Source organism: Haliotis cracherodii, unplaced genomic scaffold, assembly GCF_022045235.1.
Source record: "Haliotis cracherodii isolate W230 unplaced genomic scaffold, xgHalCrac1.p SCAF_3, whole genome shotgun sequence".
NCBI lineage: Eukaryota > Metazoa > Mollusca > Gastropoda > Lepetellida > Haliotidae > Haliotis > Haliotis cracherodii.
In genome coordinates, this window is record NW_027266286.1 from 48,932,746 (window position 1) to 48,942,899 (window position 10,154).

The window sequence follows — 10,154 nt, forward strand, 5'->3', positions numbered from 1 at the left end:
GCTGTTTTTATAATCAGTAAAGTCACAATAGACAAATTGATTTACATTGGTTGCATCATCTATAAATATGACAATGCTGCTGAACATGTTCCGGCCGAAGACGGTAAGTAGTTACGCTTATGTGCAGGAAGTCCGTCAAAGTAAATGTGTACCATTCGGGTCTGTGCTCTTCATCTTTTTTATTTGTTGAAGGAGAGCCTTTTTATGAACACCATACGCCATTTCTTTGTTTTGCAGGTGCTTTATGTGACTTCCCACTTATATAGATACATGAGACTGAACATACGGCTGAAAATGACAAATATATTTATACTTAAGTTTATATTTAAGGCACATGAAATTAATGTAGCTTACAGCGAAAGATTTGTTTTGTTAAACCTTGCTATACCTAATCAGGAAAAGACATGTATCATGCATGGTAAATGTTATTCACTGGGTCTATATATAAGGCACCACGATAGGAGAGATGGACGAATCCTTCAGCTTACGCTAGGTGTTATATTTAATGCACATATTACCCATATACAACAGAACACATAAATGCGGTTTCACAGTACACCTCATCAGACAATAACCGAATATATGGTCACCAATGGATAAACTAAGGGTTAGCATAGCCACCCATCTCAATGTTGTAATAATCTTTCACTGTAGGCTGTGTTTCAAGTCGCTCGTACATGGTGTCAGGTGTGGTCACATTGCTCCTGTCCAACCCCAAGGCTTCATAGATGGAGCCACCATCTGTTTGTGTTGACACAGACTGTTGACTAGTATCTCCTGGTTCATAGTTGGATGCCCTTTTCGTTCTGTTAAAGACACAAACAGTCGTTTTACACAAATCATATTCAGGTCATAGCAATAATAGCACTCCCAAGACCACAGTATCAAAGACATTTAACATGTTAACATGATCTAACCATGTTATTCATGATGTGTACACTGTAGTTGATGTGCAGGGAATAAAATGGACAATATTTTCTGGTACATTCATGTTGTGGTATTTATTTAATAAACAACACACTGGTAGCAACTGGTATTGACGCTACCCTGAACACAAATTGAAATTTGTTCGTGAGTCAAACTGAGATCATCAATTATTTTCGGTAATTGTGTACCTTATCAGTAACACAGCCATCACGACAATAACAGCAACAAGGATCGCTACTGTCACCCATCCGGCGATGAGGGAACCTGAAACTGTGCATCATACAAAATATAGTATACACGTATATGTATATCTGCATAGTATGAAACGGCTATTCAAATGTTGACTCGATGTCCATATTAGTGTTTAACTAACAATTAGACTTTATTATCAAGATAGACAAAATTTATGGATAACAACTTCTTTAATATTGTGATATGTAATATGTGTTATCCATAAATTGTGTCTATCTTGCCATCCGTCAACTTCTAAGTAATGCCGATCAAACAATTTGACTTTATTATCGATGAACAATTCGACAGTTCCTTGAGAGACTTCTCTCAGTGACAATGTGGCTCAAAACTGTACAAAACGTCATTATAGATTCCAAACACAAAACTAAACACGTTTCTTGTCACATAATTTAAACCATGTTTTGAGGCCATGTTAAACGCTTCCACGTTAAATCAGGCAATTACTTCACTACAATTCACGACTCATCTGCATTATTGAAGTATGATTATGTGACTGATCACATGAAAAACTTGAACATGCTTTCTCGAGCCTTTATTGATTTGTGAAGGGATTTCATAGTTCCATGGTGAAATGTCCTCAATGTATATATTAACTGAAGACCGCCTTGTGGTCTGTTGGATAGAGCGCGTGCCTTGGGAGCGGAAGGTCCGTAGCTCGATCTCCTGGTGACGGCATACCAAAATGTGAGGGGATGTTGCAGGTATTACGCATATCATTTTTATGTGTTTAGATCCTAAAGTACTTAGATAAAACACGCAAAACCTGTTCCATTTTACAAATTAAATACTCCACAACATGTCTATACTGTGTGTAATACACATTTCTACAGTCTGCATGCTTGTGACACAACCTTTGTAGACGTCATGATCATAGGTGTTGTGAAAGACACAAAGCTGAGTATTATTTACTGTAGTGTTCTTTTGAGGGCCTGCTTGGCGCAACAAAGTATAAAACGGAAGTGAAATAACAATAATCCACCAAGTTGAATGTTCATTGCCGATTTCAAACTTTCGTCATCCTGCAGAAAAACTCAGCAGGACATATGTTATACGGCGAATAAAAAACAACTTGACGTTCCATATGTTGTATGTAGCACAGTTCCAAATAACTACAGTAACTTGTGTTTATACAACTATGATCTATTAGCTTTTGTAAGATCTAGGTCTCCCGAAATCGGTGGTTTTTGATGTTTCATACAATTCTTGGAACGCTGACTTAGTAATACCATGAAACACACAATGGCTTGTTACAAATATTATATTTGAGATAACACTTTCTTAGTAAAGTACAGATTGTCGTCCTTTTGGGGGTTGAGTCCCGTCCGGGATTCGAACACACTGCCAGAGTGAAGCACCTAATCGCCAACTCACCCCTCTGTTAAGTCTTAATTGGCACGGCTTCAATGGCCGAAAACTATTAACAATGCCATTTAGAAAGTGGTCAAAAGTAACAAATGTTACATCTGGGATAACACTTTATAAGTAAAGTACAGGTTCTCGTTCTGTTTGGGGTTGAGTCCCGTACGGAACTCAAACCCACACTGCCAGAGTGAAGCACATAATCGCCAGCAGAGGGGTACACAAAGTACGTGAACCAGACTACCCGTTGTCGGACTTTTATTTTTGTGGAAGACTCGGTGGCTGAGTGGGTTAGATCGCTGACTATGTGTGCTGGCGATTAGTTGCCTCACTCTGGCACTGCGGGTTCGAATCCGGAGCCTGAACTTTACTAAGAAAGTGTTATCTCAAATAAAACATTGGTTACATTTGACCACTTTCTAAAAGGCATTGTGTGTTCACACAACAGCTTTTATTTTACCTGTGACAGGCATGGCTTCCACTGTCTCCCTGCTGATCTCATTTGTAGATGACACCCAAGACAGCGTTGACGTCCTTGTTGAAGTCTGAGTCGTTGATACAGATGGCGTTGTTACAGTCGTTGTTGGTACACTAGTGGTTGACCTGGGAACGCGTCGTGTAGTAGTTGTGGGAGTTTGAGAGGTATACCTATAGGTGAAGGATACAGTTGGCAGTGAACTCAATATGGTCACTGTAGGCGTCTCGGTTTGACTACCAGGACATGAAATCGTCTGGCTTGATGCTGGAAATGAAAGTTGAAAGTGCAGTGCCAGTTGTGTTTTTTTTATGTGTTTTTGTAAGTAATCAACCCTTTGATGTTCATCTTAATTGTTAATCATGAACACGTAATATATTTTTAAAGAAATAAAACAGTGACATAATAACTACAACTTTATGTGAGCACGATTAGCTCTCTTGGAATGAGATGAATAATTGTTACAAAGTTGTAAGCTTCTTCACAACCGTATACTATGAATTGACTTTATTGGGTAATCAAAAAAGAGATCGCGACCTAAAATTGCCCAAATATCATACGATTTCACTTGTCCACCATCTTGGGGGCAAGGCGAAAACATTTCCGGGAGCGCGCGTGCGTGCGTGCGTGCGTGCGTGCGTGCGTGCGTGTGTGCGTGCGTGCGTGCGTGCGCGTGTGTGTGTGTGTGTGTGTAAATGTGGGTCTGCTGGATTTCTGAGCGGCATGATAGTTCGAGTTGGATAAGCATGTTAACTATAAAATCTTCTAGAGGTAGAGAATGCCGCGCATGAATGTATCATTGTGCCTTTTCGTCAACAGGAATACGCACAGTGGAGACTTAAATGCGGATAGGGTGTACACAATGTGCTACCTGGTAGATTGGGTGTCATCAAACCAGGCAACTTTGGTCTTTGACTTATTGTGGCGTAAAACACACTTATTCATTTACTTGTATCGGAAATTGAATGTTGAAGGGACTTTATTGGGTAATCAAAAAAGAGACAGCGACCTATAATAGCCAAATTTCATACAGTTTCACTTGTCCACCATCTTGGATGCAAGGCGAAAACATTTCAGCGTGTTTGAATGCCCCCTGCAGAGTTGGACGAACATTCTGCCGTAGCGCGGAGTTGACCAGAGGCTATCAGCAGTATTTCCTGTCCAGGTTATATAGGTGTGTTGGGTGAGGGGGGATGGTGCGTGGGGGTGAGAGTGGGGTATAGATGATAGTTTTAGAAACAAGTAAGGTCATCTTGAGCGGGACGGTATTCGCAGATGGATTAGCATATGAACTTTGATTCTCAAAATGAGGATCCACGATGTTCGAGCTGGTAGAAGTGTGAAGTCAAACCTCACAGCATTGGTTTTTGACTGACTGTGGCGTCAAAACAAACTCATCATTTACTTGAACTGAATGTTCATCTTGATTGTTATGGATAGTCACGAAGCCGTGATCCAGTGTACAGGGTGTCATTACATAAAAAATAAAGTCATAATAGGATCACCAGAAAAACGCGGTGTAACACCCAAGCCAATAAGCTTCGCTCAGGAACACCAAAGTAAGTCGGTACAAGATTGAAAACTGCCTCATAATTATGTATGACAGGCTTGTCGGGTATTGCTTCATGTATATATGAAAACAAAGTTATTAAAATGAAGAGAAAACTGATGAAAGTTACCAATAAACGCGTATAAGAGTAAAATCGTCACTGCAAAAATAATGAGTGTTTGTCTTTAGTATTAACATTCAAATACGTTATATCTGTATTGGCGATATTGTCTACGTTCCACCGGTGAGTAAGCCTTACTCTTACTATCTCGTAGTATAAATATTGAAAAGAATTTGTATTTTTGAAGACATCACGATACAGTTTGGATCGGTTTGGGTGGCAGCCTTGATAGCAATTGAATAGGTTCATCTCGGAATCTCGAATGACTGGGGCCCCTCTTCAATTTAAATTGAGTTACTTGTTTCTTTCAAAACTATACAGTTTTAGAGACCAAGCATTAGTCTGAATAGGCATCACCAGTTTGGAATTGTACGATTCCAAACTTTCACGAGACTGTGTTTATGAATCATTGTCAAATAGCGGTGACATGAAATCTCGGAAACAATACGCGAAATCGCGCATATACAGAACGGAAAATTTGGACAAGGCATTAAGTAATCCGCATGCGCAGAACGATTGATTTCAATACTTCCGCTAAGCGCTTCGAGTACAGCGTCAAACGCGGGCCTGTAATCTAACACGCGAAAACTGTAATCTAACACGCGGTAGAAATACCGGTAGACGCTGTTGCTTGATTGACGATGTCAGTCAAGAAAGGGAGGAGCTTGATGATATCGTTCTCTCCCAGTAAATTCCGATGTCAAATGACGACGTTATTTGGACGGAAAAACGATGGTTTGAAAACGTCCAAATAACGTCGTTTTTCCGTCCAATGACCATATACGGAAAAAAACCGACGTTTTCGTGTTTGCAGGGTGAATCGCTCTTGTGTATCTAATGTTCTGATTTTTTTCTTTTTGCGTTAAACCAGCTCACTCACTCAGTCTCAAAATGTCGCACTTACACTGTTTGATAGACATTTACTTATGTTTTTTAACTTTAAAAGTTTTTTACTTTATGTGTATTGGTGAAACAACGAGGAATAGACATATATGTTACTATTGTACAATTGTAATATCCTATTAATATTGCTAAGATGCTTCAGTAAAAGATAAAATCCTGCGATAAAGTACACTTTGTTTTAGTTACATTATAATGGATTGGCCTCAAGGCGCTGTTCAGATTACCTCCTCCGTGATCAAACGTATCCTTGGTACCATCGTTCTTTCATTACGGTCAAGCAAAATGGCACATCCACATACTTTTTTTGGAGAAATAGTTCCTATAAACATGTCGAATATTTGAATGTTATTACCTGGGAAGAAATATGGCAAGATTATGTCAACCATCACTTACGCCGCAGGCTTATCTCAAACATATTCAAACCACTGTGTCCGTGCCATAGCACTCACAAAATTATCCGTGGCGGGCGTTGGTGCCCTACGTCTGTCTGGACAAAGGAATGAGCAATGATTGGAAGTTTGATAACCACATGTTCACCTGTTGCTCGGCGTACGGCAATTAGCAAAATACAGCAGTAAAACAAAACGGCCGATGTTCTTTTTCTCCGTCATGTTCGCCCCACGGCGACGCCTTATCACGCTCAAGGCCGTCGAATTACGTCGGTAAGGTATCATATTGTGTAACCAACTCGGTAAGAACCCTGATTCATGTTTTGCAGTTGCTACAATCTGCTTCCGTCAGTGGAGGAAACAAAATGAAACTTATACGACAGGAAAAACATCCCTACTCACACTAACCAGCGACACCGAACTTCGACTGTGTTTACACGTGTTAATTCGCCCCCATAATACACTTGTGGAATGTTTAGAGTCACGTGATTAAATTGAAGCAAATTAATAAACTAAGCGGCAAAATAAGTATAGGTTGGCAATTTGTAATTTTCCTGAAAACAGCGATAACTAGTGGAAAGTTGCTACTGGGAATATGACTGCCCAGGAACAGGTACCAACAAACACCTCACCCGAACGGCGCTCGTGCGGTGACAAAAAAATGGTGAAACAGGTTTCCCGCCTATGGCATAAACTGAACGTGCATGTTAGCTGTATAAATGCGTTCGTCTGCAGGGTATAGCCACATGTGGTGAAAGCACACAAAAGAAATGTCACGACTGTCACAAGAGCAGAGAGAGATAGCCAAAGGTATGGCCGAAATGAGGGCAACACAGAATTGCCAGAAGGTTTGGTTGTCACCATTGACAGTAGCCAGGCTGATTCAACGGTACAGGCAGACAGAGAGGACACAGGACAGGCCTAGAGCCGGACGACCCCGAGTGACAACACAACTCAAAGACGGTCAGATACGGCTCATACACCTGCGAAACAGTATCGTAACGGCGACGGCGACGGCAGCAACAGCGTTGAGACATCCCATTAGCCAACGTACAGTACTACGACGACTTCGTGCTGCTGGAATCCGAGCGTATCGTCCTTTCCAAGGAATGGTACTGACTGCTCAACATCGACGCCTGAGACTGCAATGGGCGAGGCAGGTTCGACGCTGGCAAGTGAGAAATTGGCGTCGATTGCTGTTTACTGATGAAAGTCGGGATAACTTGTTTCGAAATGACGGCAGAGGACGAGTTTATCGACGCAGAGGGGAACGTTTGGCTAAGGTGTGTATTCGAAAGGGCCATTTATTCGGCGGGCGAGGTGTCATGGTGTGGGGCGGTATTTGTGGAGATCAGAAGACTGATTTGGTGATTATACAGGGAAACCTGAACGCTGTGCAGTACAGAAACCAAGTGTTGCAGCAAGTTGTGCTTCCATTCTTACAAAACCAACAGCATGGGACATTGTTTCAACACGACAATGTCAGTCCCCATACTGCAAGACTGACTCGGAACTCTCTGAGCCAGTAGGACGTTGACGTTTTGCCCTGGCCTGCCCACTCACCCGATATGAATCCTATTGAACATCTCTGGAACCATCTTGACAGACAGATTAGAGGAGCACACCATCAGCCTCCCGTCAACAGACAAGAACTGTAGCAGGCCCTGAGAGACGAGTGGCAACGGATTCCACTCCACATCATCAGAAGACTGACGTCATCGGTGAGGCGGCGTATCACAGCATGCATTTAGGTAGCTGGAGGTCATACACGCTATCGAAGGCAACTGTGTCGACAATGAACTTGTAGTGTGTCTGATTATTTTTTTAACTTGAAAATGAAATTTCTTACCCAACCATTGTTTACCGTGAGCTTACATTACCTGTGATTGCACAATTTCATTCAAACTGTGGTTGAACAATCATTTGTTACGCCTCCCTAGATTATATTATAATTCACAACAAAACCTCATCTTGTTATTTTTTTATCGATCATGGAACTCGACCTATACTTTCTTTTGCCGCCCAGTTTATATAATCTTAGATTTAAGTCCTACCTTGGATTACGGATAACTACACAATTAATGTATAACGAAATGTGACCTACTTAAATAATAAACAAACAAATTTAGTGGTGTATTATGTTTAAAACGTAATTGTGTCTCTTATCATAAGAGCTCTGCCAATATTAGATGTAAGCTGCACATTTGATTTTAAACTCAGCTCAAATTAAACACAAGGTTAGTCTCAAATTCAGCATCTTAGAAAGTTTGCTCTGAAGCGTCATCGTGCTTTAATTTTAAATAGTTCAGGGCAAAACTATACTTCATTACACTACACATGGGGCTTGATCAAACCTTATTTCTTAAATAAAACGAAAATTTGAAACCAAGTATGTTCTGGTATCAATAATACTAACACTTTTAGTTGCAGACGGAGGGAGTAATAAAAGGCGGGGGTCGTCATATTTTATGTGATAGACTATCGCTGTCTCCAAACTCATGTTTCCCCAGTGTCTCCGTATTCTATGATACAGCACATTGGCCTTGATTTCTTACCTATTCTGATTACCTCTACCTCCACATACGAAATCGATATTTGATCAAATAAAAGGTGCGATGTGCACTCTGTGTCATGTTCGACTTCAATGACATTGATTCTTTGGTTTACTTTTCTTCTTTATCGTATTACTCCATTGATGAACTACACACGTACTGTCATTGTTACAGTGAATACCTACCTGTTAGGCCGAACTCTACCTCCATACAACGCCTGACATATGCAGTGTTGTAAGCGAAGGAAACCATGCTTGTACCTGGATACAAAAATGAATCTACCCTGAAAGTCCGTGTACAGTCTACTGTTAAACCACCTGGCTGTGTAAGTGTTAGTCCATAGGTTGCTGTAGCGTCAGGGGACGAGTGTAAAATACACTGTCCCTTGTGTACCTGTGAGAGTCAGGCTACAGTCACACTTCTGTACATCCCCTGCTGGTGACCCATGTAAGTAAAAGTGACGGGCCGAGGGTGAGCCTCATTTACACATCTCTACAACTGAGACATATGTTAGCTGGTATTATTTATACGTTTGAATGTGTTATGGTAACGGCCATGCCGAAGTAACACGATTAATTGTTCTTAATAATCCGACTCGCCATTGCGCCTCTATTACAAATGTGCCATGCAAATATCATTGATATGTTGAAATATCAGTATCAGTATGCTTTTATATGGTTGAGTTATTACCTTGCAATGTCGAGCTTCCTCCACATGCCCCCACTACAATAGACAAACATAATAATACTTAAGTATGTCGTAATATTATTATATTACATTCAGAGATACATTATGATAATCTCACATAAATATTTTCATCACATGACGACACAGACAAAAGACATGTATACCACATTGCGTCAACCACAGTTCAATATATGCATCAACAGTTTTGCGAACAATAAACAGCGCCGTGTTGGCAGCAGTAGTAAATGATCTTTTTTACATTTACCTTTATTGATCACACTGGTCAGATGAAGCAAGCAAACCATGATGCGTAGGACGGTCATACTTTATCTCGAATGTTCGTTTTACAACATGACAACACTAACAGCGATACAGCAGCCACCTCTTCTTTTACTTCCTTGTCGGCGTACGATGTGAAGGTCATTTCCACAGTGTGCTCAACCGGACAGTATAAACAAACTACAACGTACGCAAGTCATCCGTGAACGTGAAATGTATTTGGCCTTTGAAACGCAAGTATTGGATACATTAATGGGTACCTATCCTAATGTAAAATGCAGGGACAATCCATGCAAATGCAATGCAACTGCGGGAGGTTATTAGTGTGTATTGGTGTACTCCTATTTCACAAAATAAATTAGAAAAAGTCAAAGCCTTAGGCATATACCTAATTAAAACAGGATACATTTAAACCCCAAATAAAATATTAAAACCAAAACTACCTAATCTAACAACCACCCAACACACAGAGCTCCCTTAGTTCGTCCTCCATCAACTCTTGGCATTCATTCCAAATCTCAAAAATTCAAAATTACTATCTAAGCAACCCATAAAGCCCCCTCCTGGGTTGCACAAACTCACTTTTCCCCTTTTCGGAAACACATTAAATGGCCTCTGACCGGGCCCGTGTGCGAAATACGCTTGCAGTGGGAAAGCGCAC

At 40.7% G+C, this 10,154-nt stretch overlaps 1 pseudogene; it reads right to left on the reverse strand.

The window, feature by feature from the left end:
• Positions 1-339: 339 nt before the first annotated feature.
• On the reverse strand, positions 340-9,562 carry LOC139475826 (uncharacterized; annotated as a pseudogene).
• Between the last annotated feature and the right edge of the window lie 592 nt (positions 9,563-10,154).